This window comes from Nyctibius grandis, chromosome 17 (assembly GCF_013368605.1).
Source record: "Nyctibius grandis isolate bNycGra1 chromosome 17, bNycGra1.pri, whole genome shotgun sequence".
In the NCBI taxonomy this organism is placed as follows: domain Eukaryota; kingdom Metazoa; phylum Chordata; class Aves; order Nyctibiiformes; family Nyctibiidae; genus Nyctibius; species Nyctibius grandis.
The window spans coordinates 4,179,777-4,198,520 of NC_090674.1; the positions used below are offsets into that span (position 1 = coordinate 4,179,777).

At 51.8% G+C, this 18,744-nt stretch overlaps 1 protein-coding gene across 10 annotated transcripts in view; it reads left to right on the plus strand.

Moving 5' to 3' along the window:
• The window catches only part of CASZ1 (castor zinc finger 1), a 233,935-nt gene that overhangs the window by 62,935 nt on the left and 152,256 nt on the right, over window positions 1-18,744 (plus strand). For all 10 annotated transcript variants that reach the window (XM_068414838.1, XM_068414835.1, XM_068414844.1 and 7 more), the window contains exon 2: window positions 6,546-6,689. The gene's annotated coding sequence lies outside the window, so the exon portion shown is untranslated. The remainder of the gene's footprint in view (window positions 1-6,545; window positions 6,690-18,744) is intronic.

An 18,744-nucleotide genomic window follows, 5' to 3' on the forward strand; every position in this document is an offset into this window, starting at 1 on the left:
CTTCATAAACTCCTCCAACAATTAAACTGAAAAGCAAAAAAAAAAAAAGACACAACAAAACTGCATTATGGAGTGAGACAGCAAACAGGTTGGAGCAACTCCCCCAGCCAGCGCCGTCCCCACCAGCTCTGGAGCTCGCCCCAAGCCCCCGGTGCCAGGCGGGGAGGAGAGGAGCCCGGCTGGACTCGGGGAGGTGCCTGGGCTGCTCCAACCCACCCAACTGCATGAGCTGACAAACATGAAGGAAAAGGTCATGTTATTCACTTTTATTTTTTCAAAGCTGCAAACATCCCTCTCTCTGGGAGGGGAGGCTGCACAGATGCCAGCTCTGATTAATTTAAATATTTACCAATCCCATTTTTTTTTAATTGTGTATGTTTGCGCTCTGTTTGTGTCCCATAAAATACCTGGTGTTTTGGGCGTACCCCGTTTGCAGGGTGCATGAGATCACACTGAAAAAATGCAGTGAAAAACATTTTCATGCCACGACACATCAAATAGGATTTTGAATTAAGATGAAGATTTTTTTCCCCCTTTTTTATCTCTGAAGTTTGGGTGAAAGGGCTTTCTTTTTCTATTTCTTTTTAAAATTCTTTTATTTATCTAGGAATAATAATTGCCATGGAAATCCTTTAAAAGTTGCTTTTGCCTCATCTCACCATGTCAGACAATGAAGCAACTGTTTGTGCTGGTCAGAGCACCCATTAGTGTGTATTTCTGTGCTATTGTCCTGCTGGTGGTTTGTTCTGGTGGGCAGGCAGCGAGCAGGGGAGAAGTCCTGAGTTTGGAAGCCTGTTCCAGCTCGAGCTCCTGGGTGAGCGGCGGCGGCTCCGCTCCCTTCCCTGCCCGTCGCTCGCCTGTCAGACTCGCTCGGAGGCAAGTGCTGTCTTTTGCTGTCTGTGCATCCCCGGCGCGGGGTCTCGTCTCGTTCGGAGCTGCCAACGTGCTGCTGAAGGCTCACGGGCGGCACTTGCCATCGTGCTTTTCAGAGAGGTGGCCAAGGTGAAGGAGTGACCCTTTGGTGGGCTGCCGGCACCCACTGGGCACAGAGACTCGTGGGTTTGTGTGCCCCGGAGCTGAGCAGGGTACGGGAGCCAGTTTGGGCACAGGTATACCATGGCACATCGTCCCCTGGGATTTTCTATGTGCTTTTGGCCATAGAGGCTTGCACTCCTCTGGGAGGGAAGTTTTATTTGCGGGTTCGAGCAATGAAGGCACTACTGACGTTCACCCCACCTCCTTTTAATTGTTTGCCGTGCCCATTGGGTCACAGTCTGATCAGAGCTACCTCTGGGAAAGTACAGAGCTGTTCCTCGGAAAAATGGAGCGTCTCCAAACTGAAGGTAGCGCTGCTGGGATCAGGATCCAGCCACCTCCTCCCTCTGCTGCGTGGCCAGCAAGCCAGGCAGAGCTGGGCCCATAGCACGAGTCTTCTGCAGGGGCTTTTGTTTTGTTGTGCCTATAAAAGACCACAGCTCGAACCTCCCACCATGAGCAGCAGGTCTTGAAGCTCTGCGTCGGGAGAGGCTTAGGGGGACAAGGGGGCTGAGACAGTGACACTTCTGTAAGGGGGGCTTACAGGGAGCTGGATGTTGGCACACGAGCCAGGTGTCCGCGCTGGGACGCCAGGAGCCCAGCTGCCCTGTTACCAGCCTTAGGGCTGTCACTGGGGCAGGGGAGGACGTCCCTACGTGTACGTCTGCTGGAGGAGGGGATTTGCACTGCGAGAGTTGGAGTCCTCTGGTCCTGCTCTGCTGTCGGGAAAGGAGAAGGGGAAGGATCAGGGTGGGTGTGCAGGGAGGGCAGCGGTTGTCTCATCTGAGCCATTAGCCAGAATTTGAAATTGGACCTGTTACTTTTGAGGAATGTAGGGCAGTGGAGGAGCGACGTTGTGTGAATGTGCACGCGGCTCTTGCTTCAGCGTCCTAGGAAAATGCCAGAGCGTAGGATGGCAAGGAGTAGTAATTACCCCACAGCTTCAGCTCCACCACTGCACTCTTTGATCACTTATTACTTTTCTATTCCTTCTGCTTCTTGCTGTAATTGTTACAAAATCTCTCTGCTTTGGGAGGGGTCCAGGACTCCAGGGCCCAATTGCATCTGCCCTGATTCAGAAAGTGGGTCATGCTGCTTGGTCTGGGAAGAAGATACTCATCTTGCTTAGCATGATATTTATTAGGAGATAGGGAAGGGAATGCAACCGCGCTGTTGCCTAGAAAATTGCTCTGGGGGGATAGCGAAGGACTTGTGAGGGCAGAGCACAGAAAGTTCTTGCGCACCCGGTGCCTGCTGAAGCTGTGCCACGTTCCCCGCGCCTGCATTGCCTGCTTCCCTCACAGCGAGACGTGGTGTGGGTAGATGGCAGGACGGAGGTGGACCTGGGGACAAGGAAGGGATTTGTAGCTGCTCACTCAGCAGCTGCCGGGCAGCGATGGGCTCCTTGCCTTCCTTGGAGTAGAGGCTGGTGGGAGTGGAGGGAGGGGAAGACCAGAGCTGGTTTGTTCATAAAGCCGTGCTGTTTTCACAGTAGCAAATGAAGGCCTAACCTGGTTGGCTTTTGCTGCTGGACAAGTGGCCAGCTGTGCTCCTGCACCCCCTGTGAGCCTGGGTGCTCAGTGTGCTGCGTGACACAGTGCCCTGAAAGGCAAGAGCTCCCCTGCTAAGAACAATGAGAAAACCTGGACCCAAAGCCTAGAGTCATTTACTCTGTGCTGCCTCTGTCTCTCATTAAACAGCAGAGAGAAGGAAACTCAGTAAAAGCAGCAGGTGATGATACACCCAGGGTTGCTCCAGCAGGGTCTCACAGCGGGGACTCTGCCACAGACCGCCCTGCTCGTGGCGGGGAGGAAAGCGCGGCTGATCCTGCCAGTCTGGCTGGGCCTGTGCTGCTGCTTGCTGTGAAATCACCCTCGGGATTATCCAAAGGAAGAACTGGCAACTCCAGTAACTTGGAGGGCCGGATCCTCAACTCGTTTAAATTGGCATGACTTCACTGAAGCCACCGAAACTGCACTGATTTTACACCAGGTGAGGATCTGGTCCAGAATCCTCTAAAAGAAGAAGACAAAGAGGGCACGAAACAGAGGTCTGGTAGAGCCCACTTACAAGCATGGGGACTCCTGGGCTGTCCTGAGCGGAGAGTGGGTCAGCAGGTCATTTCCTTACACCTTGGACAGCTTTGAAGGGCTCTGAATTCTTGTGGCCGTGGCGAAAGCCACAGCACAGCTCCCTCGGGAGGATGGGGACCCGCATCTCTGCCTGCACTTTGAAATGCGTGTTCCAGGGTTTGGTGAGAGCGTCCCGTGCTGCCCTGCCAGTGTTTCCTGCTCTTGGCTTTTTAGTGGCAGCGTGGTGAGAGGGGTCGGAGACACAGTGAAGACCCTCACCTTTTGATTAGGCCTGTCGTGAACCTGCTGGGCTTGTTCTCGTGGGTGCTCTAAGCCTGGCCCGACTTTTTCCGTACGTTCAGCACCAGTAATATCCCTTGTGGCATGTGATGCCGTTGGCTGTGGCTTTAGCCTTACACCACTGCCACCGCAAGTTCTAATTTCTCTGAGCCCGTGAGATGATGGGAGGGGAGCTTCCACTTCAAGGAAGGAGAGTAGCCGGTGTCCATGTCCCAGATGACTGCTCCACTGGGCAGCGTTAAGCACGTGCCTCCTGAAATCGTTAGTTCCTGGTGTGGCAGCCAATTTTGTTTTCCCAGCTCTGCACCTCATTCGTAGGTGGGAGTGTTATGGGATGTATGTAAGAAGGTACATCATCGTGTGTTTCTAGAGGAGGTTGGTTGCTGTAGCACCAGGCTCTTGGGACCTGCAGGGATGCACCGAATTCCCTCCAGCCCCTGGCACGCACTCGCATCCGGGGTGGATCTGGACAGGGTTCGAGCAACTCCCAGTGCAGCAGCTCAGGGCCGGACGTGAAGAAGGGATAAAATATCCAGCTGAAACTCCTGTAGGATGTAATTACCTGAGCTGGAAGCTGGCCAGGACAGCAGGTATCGTGCATCATCTGCTGGTGGTATCAGAAGGACCTGGCATTGCGGGAGAGGTGGTCAGGACTGAGGAGTGACGTTAATGCCGGAGCCAGGACCGCTCCCTCGAGGCTGCCTCTGTGGGCATTCAGCATAACGGCTTTTGAAGTCACTTGGTGTTTGTTTCCATGGTTGTTCTGTGCACGTACCATGGTGCCTATAAAATGCTCTTGGGAAACTACAGCCCATGGATAGATGGCCCTGGCCTGACGCTCATTCAAATGCTCCTACTTTTCCATTTAAAAGAAAAGAGGAAAAAAGCTTAAACAAAAAAAAAGGAAAAAAAAAACCCAAAGGAAATTGACTTCCCAAAAATTACACTAAGCTAACATTTGAGGCCTGGCATAAATCCATCACAGCCAGGAAGCTCAGCATTAACCAGTGCACTCCCGTGGCTGCCGGGAGGGGCGGCACAGGCCAGAGCATCAGGAGTTGGGGGCTTGGGGATGAGAGTCCCCAACATGTCTCTGAAGCGCAGCAGAAGGTGTTTTCGTGCACCTCTGCATGCAAAAAAGCAGCGTGAGATGCAGGGGCAGCTTTATGGTTTGGGGAGAGGGTTCACACCAGGCTCCTGGGGCTCAGATCTGACAGCTGATACCAGCACCTGAGCAGGGCTCCTTGCACCAGGGCTTTCCCCTGGGCTCCGTGGTGGTGGAGCAGGGACAGGGTGATGCAGCAGGAGCCTGCAAGCGGCTCCTGAGGAGACTGGAGAATTTACACCTTAGCCCAGGCTGCAAGTGAGGACAAAGTTGAGTCGTCTTCGTTCCCACTCGCACATGACGCAGCGTAGCATAAATCATGGTGACTGGCAGGTGCAGTTCAGCTGGGGTTAGAGGGCAAGGAGGGACGCGCGGGTCAGGCCGGGGGGCAGCGCTGGGGCTGTGCCAGCAGCCGGCCCCGAGCAGGGCACGGGAAGAGGCTCCGAGCCCAAATCGCGGCTGGTGCGGCGGGTCAGAGGTGGCCTGAGCTGGCAGAGCGGGATGGAGGGAGGCTGGCAAAACACCTGCTGCCTGTGCCTCGCCTTGGGCTGGTGCTGTCGGTGCTCTGTGTTTGCGAGGACTCACTTCACTCATCATTTGAAAAAGAAAAGAACGGGCTTCTGGACGTAGTGCCGCGAAGAGGCTGGCACCGTGCTGGGAGCGGGACAAAGGTCCGGCCGTGCTGCTCTCCCCAGCCATGGTGGGGTCCAGCCTGCTTTCGCTGTGAATTTTCACAGCTTTGGGGTGCTGCAGAGAGAAGACTTCGTGTCAGAGCTTTGATAGTATCTCATTTCAGAGGCTGGGGGAGGTCGGGATGTGTTAAGGCTGAAAATATTTACAGGTTTTGAAGTTGAAACGCAAACAGGAAAAGCCCTTTAAAAAGTGAGTGTAGTGGATATTCAAAACAGGGATTGCCATGGAAACGCCACAATATTTGCTTAAATTGACACAAAGGTTGCTGGTTGCAGGGTTCTGACTTCTTTGGCTCCATTTTCTTTGGCCCGGCACCTATCACAAATTGATCTCAACAACCCTCTTTTGTTTTGCTTCTTTTATTTTTGTCTGATGGAAATTAAAAAAAAACCACCGCCAACAAAACCCTCCAGTCTACAAATCCCACCTCACAGAAGAGTCTGAAGCTTCTGAGCTTCTGTCAAATGTTGGAGCTAGCACGTTCTTTGATTTTGTAAGTAAGGTAAAAGTTCTTTTAATGTGTGTATTTATCCATTTCCTCCAATGCAGGAAATGGAAGGGGATTGTCTTAACTGTCTAGGGAGAGCGGGGAGAAGGGTGAAACCTGTTGCAAAGGTGGCAGTGAGCATCCCAGGAGCACAGGAAGGGAAGTGGGACTTTCGTTGTCCAGCTCTTGGACCGAAATTTGAGAGATTTAGTTTTGGTTCCCAATTCTGCCTCAGATTTGCCAAGTGACCTTTGACAAGTCACTTAATTACTGTGTGTCTCACTAAACTGCAAATAATAATTCTTCCTTTGTCTCGCCTGGTTTTATTTGTAACGTCTTTGGGGCTGAGGAGTTACATTCGGTGTGGGGGTGTTCAAGACTGATGATAGAGCTCTGTTCTACCGGTAGTTGTAAGACGCACCCAAGCGAATGGTTCCCCACAAGGAGGGATGGCATTATGGCCTCACGTGTGCAGGAACGCTCCGCTGCCCGTGGGGAGAAGCTCTTTGCAGTAAGTGGCTTAGCACTGTAGGCTGCTTCTGCAACTGATTGACCTGGATTTTTTTTCTGGGGAAAGTTGGAGTGCGTGGCCCACCGGATGGTTACCTCGGTGGTTTGTACCTTGACTTTTGCGTTGCTAGTACCACACACGGCAGAGAAGGAGACTGGGATGCGGTGTGTTTGGCAGGGCATGAAATGCCATGCCTTGCCTTGCTGGACTGTGTTGTGTGTGACCAAGGGCTGTGGGTGGCTGTGGCATTTGAGGCCGGCGTCATCGCTTGTGCTCGTGATTCACCTGTGCTCTTCTGCTGCTCAGTAGGGAATATTAATTTCCTTTTGAAACTCTCCTCAGGGCAAAGAGACTTCACCAAGTGAAGGGACACCATCAAATTCACAGTGTCTTCACCTGAGACCACCTCCAAAACAAAGAACCTGACTTCTCTCCTGGCTTTGTACACTGGAATGGACCTTGAAGCCTGTGACTTCTCAATGCAAGGTACTGGCTTTTGTTCTGTGATCAAACCCTATGCTCTGAAGTAGGACTGGGGTGAGTGATTTTGGCTCTCCAGAGCCTCCATTCCAGTTCCTGGGGAATCTCTTGCCTATAAAGTTTAGAAGAGCTGCTGAAAGTCATTGGTTTGGGTGGTAAATGCATGGTGGGGTTTTGGTGTGTCTTGGGCTGGCTTACAAGTAGGACTGGGTTAACCCCTGCCATCGCTGCCCACTTCTGCACAGACATAGACACCCAGCTGACACAGCAAAGCGCTGGTTTGAACAGCTCCCTCTCTTAGTCTCCTTCCTAATGAGCTGGGGTGCAGTATTAACAACGAGCTAAGTGTATGCCAGAACAGCTAGCATGTGAGTCCCCTGGGTAAGTATTGTGTGGGACAGTTTCTGATTGACTTGTTTCACGAAAGAAGAGGAGTTTGAGGACGTCTGTGGTCACGGTGAGAAACTCAGAAAGGTTGTGAGGGGGTGGGACTCTGTGTTTCTAAAAGCCATTTTACTTTCTTCCCTGCTTGGCTCCCGTCACAGCTTCTCTACAAAGAAAGGTATGGCACAACATGGCTTAGAAGAAAGCATGTAGGATAACAACAGTGGGATAATGTGTTTCTTCTCAATGGTTTGGGGATTTGGGAGGTACCTGGTGGCACTGCCATACTGCTGAAGATAGAAGGGGCTGAGGATCCTCACTGTGTCTGGGCTTTGTATGATGTTACGTCTTCTCTGTAGGGGGTAGAGGTTTTGCCAGGAGGTCTCTCCATACTGTGTTGGCACCATTAAGTGATGATGATGCCTGAATGAAGAGCAGCAACCTGAAGTGCCTGTGGGGATTGTGTATCACCATGTTCCTCCATCTTTTGCTGATGTGCCATAAATGATACCTGGGCAAAGCAGTGTATCCAAAGCTGTTGTGAGTCACGGGTACAGCTGAGACCTGAAATAGAAGGATCAGGGTGGAGGGGCTGTATTGGCTGAGCAAGAGGGAAAACAAGGAAAGTCACAGGGCTAAGGTGTTGGTCTGGGGCTTCAGCTATCCCTGTCCATCCGTGGCTGTGTGTGGCACGGCGGATTTTACTCATGTTCTGAGTGCCTTACCTTAAAGAGCAACAGCCGTGATCCTCTAAGGCTCAGCAGGGCTTAGCACTTGCCACGTGTTCAGAGCCTACAGACCTGAGTGCTTTCAGTAAACGTGCCAGTAAATACAGTATGCTTCAGGATGGGATATGGGTGAACTGTGCCTTCACACACCTTCCTAGGGCTGAAACTCCCCTAGGGTCTGGCATACTTTATTTGGAAAGCTTGGTTTTGAACTGTTAATGTAGGGAACTCGCCTTTATCCCTGCGTGAGCTGCTCTGGCGCCTGTGTCCCCTTTTAGAGCAGTGGCACACACCTTCCCAGGCCTCTAGAGGCGAGAGAGCTTCCCAAATCGGAGCTCTGCCCGAGGGAATAGGGTAGTGGAACATAAAGAGCCTTGAGGTCTTACCAAATAAGACACAAATTCTCAGGTTTGACTGCAGCAAGTGAATTTTCTGCCAAACATCCTTATGTGCCTCTCCAGAGAGGCCCAACATCCAGGGAGAAAAACTCTGCTGAGGAAGCTGCTGCATAGGTTCTGGGTCCATTTTTCTGTCAGAGGGAGCTTTTCCTGTGACCCCTCTCACTGGTTTCTGCTGGTGTAGCTCCTGGTGTTGAAAGCCCTGCGTGTCCATCTGACATGGACCTGGGATGAGCAGGACCTCTGAGACAAGAAGGCAAGAGGAGGAGGCTGATATGTCAGGAATTCCTTAAGTGCTGAAGTGAACCTTAAGGTTCAGGTTCTTGCAGATCAGTAATCCTTTTCGATGTTTGCCTTCTCCTCCTAGTACCTGCTGGGTGCTTTGCCTGTACAAAGCTGAGTGTTCTTCAGGGGCTGTTTTCTGAGGGACAGAAGCTCATTAGAGACAACAGAAATATTTCCCTTGACTCCAGCTGTTTTCTGAGGTCCCCCTGGTTCCACAAGCGTCACTTCAGTGAAGGAGATGCATTCAGCCTTTCAGGCATGTGGCTTTGTGATCGCTCATGCTCTGGACTAGAAATCCCTGTGTTCCAGTCTTCAGCCCTGAAGCAAGTTGTATGGCTTCTACTTTCAAAACAAGCTCAATTTACTTTGGGCTACAGAGGCTGTTTGCACGTTCTCCAGAGCCCATCCCTAGGCTGTGATTGCTTTTTCTCTCTGTTTATAAGCACAAGCTGGCTGTTTAGTCCTAGAGCTATAAGGGTTGGAGGGAGTTTTCTTGTTCAGTTGATGAAGGGTAGCCTCTCACGTGGGGGAAAACAGCTAAAAAAAAGTGGAAAAAGGCTTAGAAATACCTGCTCTGTGTTTGAATTTGCAAAGTATTTCCCCTTCCTTCAGTCCTAAAGTAAACCTAAATTTGGGGGTTCACTTGGGCTGACTGCATGATTTTTGGTAGGATCCTTGGGATCACTACATGGGCACAACGGCCGAGGGAGCGAGGTGGGAACTCTGCCTTCTGCAGAACTGCAGCTGGCCCGGCACAGCCCGCCCTGACGGCTCAGATCCTGAGCTGGGCTGGGGAATATGAAACAGCCTTGCAAAATCATTGTGGAAATTTACCCGCCTGTGTATGAAATCAACTTGCCTGCCTTTGCCAGGAGGAGTTTAACTTGCCCATTAAAATATACATCTATTTATGTATTACTTGTTCTGTGAGAGAAAATTTTCCCAGGCAGTTACAAAACTCAGTCTAGACTGTAACGTGTGGCATCTGGTGGTAACATGCCATATACATATATCTGAATACAGTATCTACTGTATCACCCTGGTTGGGAGTTAATAGCACATATCTGGATGGTAGCGAGGTCTTTCCGTTTACAGCACGCTCTCACTGGAGGAAAGTTTGGCCCGGTTCCTGCCTGCACTGGTCTGAATGGGGCTCTGCCCTGCCTGCTTCCAGCCAGAGAAAGCAAGGCAGGCATTTCCATGCTGCCTGTTCTGACCTGTGGCCCCATGGTCCACCTAGGCTGGAGGCAACAGTTCTGGGGCAGAGCTCTTCCGGAATGGCTGAGTTGAGGAGAGGGAGGATGTTAAAAGCCTGTCTGGGATAAGAGCAGGGTTGTCACATCCATCTGCTCAGGCCCTGACGAGCAGCTGATCCATATTGTTAGCATATTGCCTGCCATATGGGCTAGCTCAGCTCTCCAGGAACGCTTGGGAGACCTGACCTCTAGTGTGACAAGATGTGAGCATGAAGGACGGGTTGACAACAGCCCTTGGGTCTCGGAGTGTGAAACCGTGTTTCAGCCACTTCCGCTGCCTTCCCCTGCGCTCACTCGCGTGCTGTCTCTGCTTGCCTCTCTCCCTCTCTTCTCTCTCTCGGAGGGTTTTTTCCTCCCTCCCCTGTTTTCCGCATCCCTGGTCTGCGCTAGATCAATGACCTTCACTCATAACCAGACTGGACAGTTCTGACTCCCTCCCCCGGGCCTTCAATCAGATGTTTGGTTGGCGGCTGTGGAAAGCTGAATGGGGGGAAGTCAAAGGAGGGGAAAGAGGATCGTGTGCTTGGCAGGCCTTGTAGCTGTCCTTACCGTATCTGGTCTGGGCTGGGAGTGGGACTGAGGCCTAATCCACTGAGGTCCTTAGCACCTCCTGCTCACTTGGATAAGGGCAGACGATAACGTAGCCTCCTAATGGAGGGCCAAGTCCAGCAATGGGTTCTAAGCAGGTTGGAAAGGCTCCGAGGTTCAGGGAAGGGCCCTGGTGCTGGAGTTCGAGGAGGGAACACTTGTAAGGCTCTTGAGAGACACAGAATGATTTAGTTTCGAACTAAAGGTAAGCACAGCCCAAAGCCCTTTCAGAACCCCTCTGTGCCCAGCAGCTAGTGATTTTGCATCTACAGCCATCCACATGAGGGGGAATAGTTGTCTGAGGTGCAAAAGCTGAAGAGGTTTCCTGGCAGTGAGGAAGTCAGCTGGGCAGGATCTCTCCCAGGTGTTGAAGGAGCTCTGAGAACAGAGCCTGTGGTGCAGCGAGGTTCAAGCATGGAGCTCACATGTATGGATATGTGGAACAGCTTAGCCCTAAAGAAGCCCAGTGCTTAAGCAAGGGCTGACAGTTGCCTGGCTGACTGTCACGCAGGAGACCAGCCTGCCCAAAAACTCAGATGGAAAAAGGATGTTCAGTACTGGAGGAGACAGGACTGGGCCAGGCCTTTGTGGGTTCAGACTTTGTTTTCCCTTATACCTTCAGTCATTCTTCTGACTTCATGTATGCTCAGTCTCCTGGAGCCGTTGCTGATGAAGATGGCCATCTCTTTCCTGAGGCTTCTGTCTTCACACTTGAACTTTTTGGAGGTTAAATCCTGGTGCTATTAAAGCAAGCACGAGTTTTGCCGTAAACCTCAGTGGAGTCAGGATTTCAGCCTTGGCTCCTCGCAAGAGGATCAGGATGTTTCCCAATCTTTCTTACCCATCAGCTCTGTCAGACCTGCAGGCATGACTTATTTGTCTTTTAGTCTCCCAAAGTAAGGGTTGTCTTTTTTCAAAATGCCTGTCCTGTGAAAGACAATACTCTTAAAAAAGCTGTGGTTTCACCCTACTGCTCTTCATGAAGGTTTTAGACCAGTTTAGGTGCTTTTATCCCTCTCCTTCCCCATATACCTACCTGCAATTGCAATGAGCATTAATAGTGTTTATTTGTAGAGAGGAGCCCACTGAGGTATTGCAAAATAAAACACAGTGATGAGTCGTGGTTTATTTACTCAAGCTTCACTGATGTAACAAACCTGATTTTATGCTAATAATGACTCAGAAGCGGAGTTGGGAGGAGAAGCCAGATCTCCTGATTCCTTTAACCATGTGACAGAATTTCTTCCTGTCCCCACTAGATCCAGCGGCAGTTCTCTCAGCTGGGATGCAGGCAGCAGTTGTGTGGTACCCTGGTGAAACAGCTAGCTCATAGAAAAGGTTACTAGTGCTCTGCCAGTTCGCAGGGTTCCACTGAACATTTAGGAACATGTTCAGCTCTGGTAGGCGCTGTATGCGGGGCCGTCCATCCGTCTGCAGGCAGCTGTCCAGTGGGAGCCAACGGGGACGCTGACCTGCCGGAGTTCCTCAAGGAAAACCAGCTGGAAGTCACTTGGAGCAATCAGGGCTAAGTAGGCACATGAGTGTTCGAGGGAAATGCATGTTCAAAATGTAGTTCTTAGAAATCTGTTGATAAAAACAAAAAAATTTGAAAAATGAACAAATACTGTAACGTGAATGTGATCTGTTCTCTGATGTCTTCTGCTGAGGGCTCATTCCAGAGCTGGTGCTCAGCCCATGGGGCAGTACTGGAGGTGAGGCTTATCTCACTACTTGAGCTGAATATGGAAAGACTGTTTTAGCATATTGCCTCTGACAAATTATGTATTAATGCTGGGGCTGGTTTTTTGTTGGTGTTACTGCAGTTATATATTAACCATTAAGAGCCACAGGTAAGCCATCTGCTGATGTAAAGCAGCAGAGCTGCATTTTCAGCCAGCAGAACTATCCTGATTTTTGCCAGGGCAGTTTACGATCTGTCCCAGTGTCTTTCTTGTGATTCTTGCTGAGTTTGTCTTAGCTGTACATTAATAGAACATACAAGAGAAAAGAGGAGAGGACAAACTAAGGTGAGCTTGAAAGTAAAATGAGCAAACAATATTGCTAGCCTTGTCCTTTCAGAAGTCAAAAGCTACTCTCTTCCTCCCCCCAGTTATAAGACTTAATAATACCAAAGTTTCTATGTGTTTAGGATGCACACAGATCACATTTCAGGTTGCTGTGCCCTGCTAGTGGGAGAGCAGAGGGAGCAGAGGGAGGGATAGCACTATACAGACATTGTTGTACAAAACAAAAATCTTATGTAACCTGCAAGATCTCAGGCTTTAAGAAAAACACAAAGCATTGCAAGGTTGACAAGAGTTGGCACATAGGAGCAATTCCTACTTGATTACCGTGTCCCTGAAGTGTGCTGACTTACAGAACAGCCTACTCAGGAACCTGGTTGCCATCCTCCCTCGCCAGGGCTAGTTACAACAGGAGCCCAAAGGCCAGGAATGTCTTGGTACACTTGTTTTACCCAGGGCCGTTCGGCAGCGGAGCAGTGCAGATCCTTCCTGAGCTGGTCAGGTACGGTGTGGAGGGGAAGGGGTTTGTCCTCTCTGGCATCCAGTCTTTGAGGAACTGGTAGCTGGACATCCCCGATCCCTGAAACAGTTAGGGATAAAGGCAGAGAGCTGTCCTGGGGATGGAGTGAGGAGAGCTGCTTGGCATCTTCTACCGCAGCAGCACAGCCTGGCGTTGCTGCCTGTCCTGCTTGTTCCCCGAGGCACCTGGGCCCTGGCTTTCCCCCCAGGAGGCTCAGGCTCCTTCCTTTGCACATGAGACTGATGTAGCCCTGGCTTTCCGAGCCCGGAGGGACCTGCTGGATGATGAGGGGTGCTTCCCCTGCCTCCCCCTGACTTCCCAGCACTCCTAACCTGGGGGTGGCCAGCCAGGGGGAAGGTGCAGTTGCCCTCCCCTGGAACCGGCTAGCTGAGCAGGGCCTGAACAGGGACCATTCCAGGTGCATGTGCAGAGCACTGAGCTCCCAGGCTTTTGGCCCAAACTTTGAAAATCCATAGATGTTCCCCTGGCAGAGGTGCCTCTCACCCCTTTCCCAGCTGCAGAGAGAGGTGAAGGTGCTTCCCAGGACCCCACCAAATCAGTCACCTACCAGCTCCTGGGCTTGCTCTTTGAACCCTTCCATCCTAGCTATCCTCCCTTTACCCTGTTCTCTCCTACCCACTTCTTGCTCGTTCCCCTGTGCCACTTTTTATGGGTTCGCTAGAAAGGAGAGGAGATTTTTCTTTCCCTTGTTTGCTTCACTCCATTACTCCCATCTGTTCATCCAGGCCCTTAGTCCCTTTGTTTTTCAGTCGTGTGGATTTGGGCTCTATTTGCTCTGTGAGATGCTCTTCTGGACAAGGCTGGTGTGGGAAGGAGGTCTGGTTCACAGGCCAGCACGAGGGGTGGGGGCAATGTGCCTCTTCAAATTAATCAGAATTTTCTCCTCCAGAAATGCTAATGGGGGAAAAGCAATTAAAGCAGCCTGGTTTTTATTAAGTAATCTGTGTTAAGAGCTTGTAATGAAGTTTAGTGCCGTTGTGACTCGATATTTCAGCTTCATCGGTTTGAGTCAAAACAATCCAAAGTGGGAAGGGAGCGAGGAGCCGAGCTGCTCCCCAGCAGTGGTCGCGCTGACTCTCCTTCCAGCTCGCTCTTGCAGGCTTCCCAGTATCGTGCGTATGAGACCACTCGCTCTTTATCCTGCCCAGGAGGGCTGTACTGCGTGAGAAGGGGGGCTTTAAAACCTGCACACACAAACTGGATGGCTGCTTCTGGTTTAAAATACTTGTTCTCAAAGTGGGGGTGACCATGGTCCCTTGGAACAGCCTTTGCCTCGTTTCTTGGGGTAGCTGCAAATACCAAGTTTTCTGTAGGGAGCGATGAGTGGACAAGGGACAGCGGAGGGGAGGTGGTGGCCAGGAGCGGTGAGACCCTCCAGCAGAGCACTGCATGCCTCTGAACAAGTCCTTAAAGCTTTTCCAACATCTGGAAAAGTTTTAGCTGCCACAGGGCGAGGGTGGGGATGGTGCCTGCCGTTCCTGTCCTTTGCACCTCCAGGCCTGTGCTCACCCCCCTCTGAGCAGCACAGCCCTGCGACCAGGGCTGCAAACTGCTGGGGGGTGCGAGCAGCTGGGGAAGGAGCCCATCTCCTCCTCCTCTCCTTCCTCCCACCCCAGGAGAAGGCATGAGAAAAAAGGGACAATGTCCCTTTAAACAACTACATGCCAAGCCTCTGCCGTCCTGTTTTATCTGAAGTCCAACCGCATGTTGTTCCAGGGCCGATCCGCTTTAGCTAATTAATAATCTGACAGGAGCCACCCAAGGGATTAGCTGCTGAGACGAGCTAGACCAAACCCCCAGCAAATGAGCCCCGCGCTCCCTGGGGACTCGGAGGTGACTTTGGGGGGCAGGGGGCTGCACCACATGCAGAAGGGTGTCGAGGCCCTGAAGGGGATTTATGACATCTGGGAGGGTGAAGGGGGAGGCGAGGGGTTACAATTTATGAGATGTAAACTAATAAATCAGTTAGTTGAGGAGGGGAAAGGGGGAGCACCAAATTAAAAGATAACGTCTTAAAGGAGCAGTGGAAATTGATGGCACTCCGTGTGGCGGGGGACACCAGGAGAGTTCCCAGTGCAGACCAGTTGTAGCTTCCTCTGCACTGGCTGCCTGGGAGAGAGGAAGAGGGAGACTGCAAAGCAAAAGAAAAAAGGGTGTTGATGAGGATTGAGAGGAAGAGAGATGCATCTTTGCACAGTTTATGCAAACAGATGATGGGCTGGCTTTTGTGGCAGGGGCAGCAACATGAAGGAGGGCTCAGGGCCACTTCTTTTGGTCACGGAAGACAGGGGCTCTGAGTGGTTGTACTGCCCCTGGCCTGGGAAGGGTTGGTGGGTAAGGGAGTGCACGGTCATCCTATGTACTTAGTCCCCCCATAGGACTGGGCTTCCAGCCCTGTAGGGAACTCTTTGGTCACCTACTTGTTAAATGAGATTAGTGGAGTGGGTCAGCTTGGAGCAAGACAAGTTACTATTAGGAGAGGTATCTGAATGCAGAAAGGGATGTATTTTCTTCTCCAGATTTGCCTCTTTGGTGACTCTTCGGGCAGTGATGGGGTTTGGAGTTTGCTCCCACGGCAAGTGTTTGGTTTTGTTCTGGAGACTGGCAGAGGTCTGGAACTTCCTGGTGGTGAAGGTCCATTTCAGATTCTCTTCTGATTTCAGGAGCTGTGTGCCTGCTGGGTAGGGTAGTGGCCTTGGGCATAGGTTTTCCCCTGACTCCTCCACTGACCAGTCCCAAAGCTGTTCTTCCTGTTGCCTTTCCATACCAGTCTCTTCTAGTGCCTTGAAACCTCTCCTGGGCTGAGGTTCTTTCTGAGAGCATGCCCAGGCGTCTGCTCTCTCTAGGGGCTGCTCTAATGCAAATGGTAATGCAAGATGGGATTTCCAAAAGCCTTCTTAGGAAGATTTGTAATCCCTGCCCCATGACAGTGCTAGACACAAGCTAATGGAGAGGGACCTGTGTGAGCTCTCTCTGCAGACCCAGAGCAAGCCTCTGAACCCTTGCCAAAGGCCAAGCTTTTGACGTAGTTCCCTGCAAGGGCAGGAGACTCCTTTGTTTCCTCCATCCCCATCTAGCCTGCAGCAGACCCAGGGCAGCGTTGCCCCTTCCCTATCCGGGGCTGGGGAGCGAGGCTGTGGCTGTGGAGTGGCAGGCGGTCCCAGGAGCTGGGTGAGCTCCTCCTGCTCCACCCCAACCCGCAGCACCCCAAGGCCTGAAGCCAGCCCGGGCCCCTGCAGCCAGCCCAGCATGAGCCACAAGCAGCTCTGAGGTGGTCACTGGGAAACGCCTCTTTGCTGAAGGGGTCTTGGGCTCATGTGGGAGCTGCCCTGGGGGAGTTTAGTGCGGAGCCTGCAGATCGCTCTTCCAGTGGGGCAACTGCATTAAGCAAACAAAACTCATCCGACTTCTTCTATGTATTTCCATCTAGAGAGCTACCTTGCAGCTTGCAGGGTCCCCAACACAGATGTGCTGGGCTGGGGCTGCTTCTTGTTGTGATTTTAAAAGGGAGGGAGTTGAGAGGGAGAAGTCCTGCACCTTGCTGGAGCTGAGCTGTGATGCTGAGCCACCTTCCTTTCTGGGCAGCTGTGGTGGGCACTAGCTTGTGCCTGGGCTGCCAGGGTGGTCTAGAGCTGATGGAAACCTCTCTGTGCCCTCCTGCCGGTGCTGCACCACCCCATCCCACCCCATCCCACCCCATCCCACCCCATCCCACCCCATCCCACCCCATCCCACCCCATCCCATCCCATCCCATCCCATCCCATCCCATCCCATCCCATCCCATCCCATCCCATCCCATCCCATCCCATCCCATGGCACCCCTCCTCACCCTGCTGTGCTTGTGCAGTCTTGTGGTGGGAGTGTGTGAGGAGGCTTTTCCGGAGGCTGGGCTGGCAGTCGCGCCGTCGCAGCCTCTCATACACACAGCCGTGGTTTGGCCTCCCTCCTGCAAAGCTGCCAGTGGCCCACGCTGCCTCCTGACCAACATCATTAGTGTGGGTATTTATATTTCATTAACAACATTAAGCCAAAATGGTATTAAAAGCAACACCAATGATAAATAGCTTATTAATAAACAGGGAACCGGCTGCACCACGCGCAAATTCAATCCCTTCCTTAACGTGTCTCTACCACGAAAACCAGCCATTTAACTCCTGCCATCCTGGAGAAATCTGGAGGGTGCTTTGGGGGAGGATGGGAAGCAGGTAAAAGCAGGGGGTAGGGGGACACAGTGGAATGCAGTTTGGTTCTGACTAAGGCAGCTGACTGGGGTGGGAAGCAGGTGTAGATCTCTCAAAGTGCCACGATATTTCCACTCCTGGGTGGGAGTCGTTCGGTTCTGTGTTTCTAGTGTCATTTCGGTTGTGCTAAAACAGCAGTAGTACAGAGAGCATGAGACAAAAAAGCAGAGATTTAAGATCCAAGTGAGCGTGTCTACTTTGATTTTGCTGTCCTCTGCCCTGTTTCCCCTGCACCCTTTCCCACACCTCTCCCTGGCTCGGGCAGTACCATCCACAGCAGCCACCAGTGCAAAATCTCTTGCCGGCACCAAGCCCAGTCTCTCCCGGTGATCTCTGAGGACAGCCAGCCCTGTCCTCATTCCTCCCTGTGTGTTTATTCTAGGGATTAAGAATGTTAAAAATGTGGCTTTTCTTGTAAGCTTGTCAATCAGTTTATTATTTTTATTTTTTGTTTTTGTTTGCCCCCCAACTCCTTACTCTCTGAAATGACTTCCCATGCTCCTGCCCCACCCTAAGTACAAAGGCTCTTTTATTGCTCTTCCTGCTCCTTCTTTCAGCAGTAAATTAATTGCTTCAGAAACTTGGATGAGTTTGGAGTTGAGGCCCCCCCGCAAACCACCTCTGGGTTTCTCAGAGGAGAGGTTCCCCTCTCCACACACAGCTCGAGCACTTTCCCAGCGGGGAGGACGTGGGGCAGGGCTTTGTCACTTGATCACACTCCCACCACGCAGCACAAGCTGCTGCCTCCTGTGCATCCACACGTGCTCCCCTGCTCCCAGGGCACGGGGGTCCCCCCGCTCTCCCACGTCCAGCGTGTGGTCAGCAGCACGTGCAACCTGCACCCAGCGCCCCACACGTGTTACCTCCAGAGGCAGCAGCGGCAGGTCCGGGGCATGCTCCTGGCCCCCGCTGCTTGTGTGGGCACGCTTTGCATGCAGCTCCCCAAACCGGGCATCTCTCCAGTTGGTCGTGCCCATCTATTGCTCTGGCTGCATGCACCTTGCTGGCTTAGGTTGCAGCGATTGCAGGTCTAAGACACTAACATTGTGGTCTCCCTGCTGTGGATTGGTTTGCTCGCCTTTCAGCTGGCATCATGCAAGGGCTTTACATGAAGAATGAGACCTCTTCCCTGGCCTGACCATGTCTGAATGTCAGATCTCACTTGTAAACAGTGCAGCATTAAGCATATTTTTCTGCACTGCTGTTCCTAAGCACAGTGGTGGTCCTGAATTTAGGATCTGAGGTGCAGCTGGAATCTTTCTGCCTCCTCCTCTCCTAGTCCTTAGGTCCTTCTGTTACAGGCTGGGCTCAGATTGGATGGGGAGGGAGCACAAGAACATTGCAGAGCTGGCTAGACTGATCTCCATGACCTGTGTCTTGTACATAATGGAGAGCAACGTAACCAGAAAGATGTTTTATCATTTGTTTGCATGCCAGTGTGGGCAGTATCATGGATCGCATGTCTCCTGGTTAGCTGAACTGTGAGTTGTGTGTCCTGACAGAGTCATGTAAGAGAGGGAACTCCTCAAAACCTGCCTGTTCCAGGCCCAGCTGATCATCATCGGGTCTGTCCCTTACTCACATGAGCATTGAGACACTCGGATATTCAGAGCAG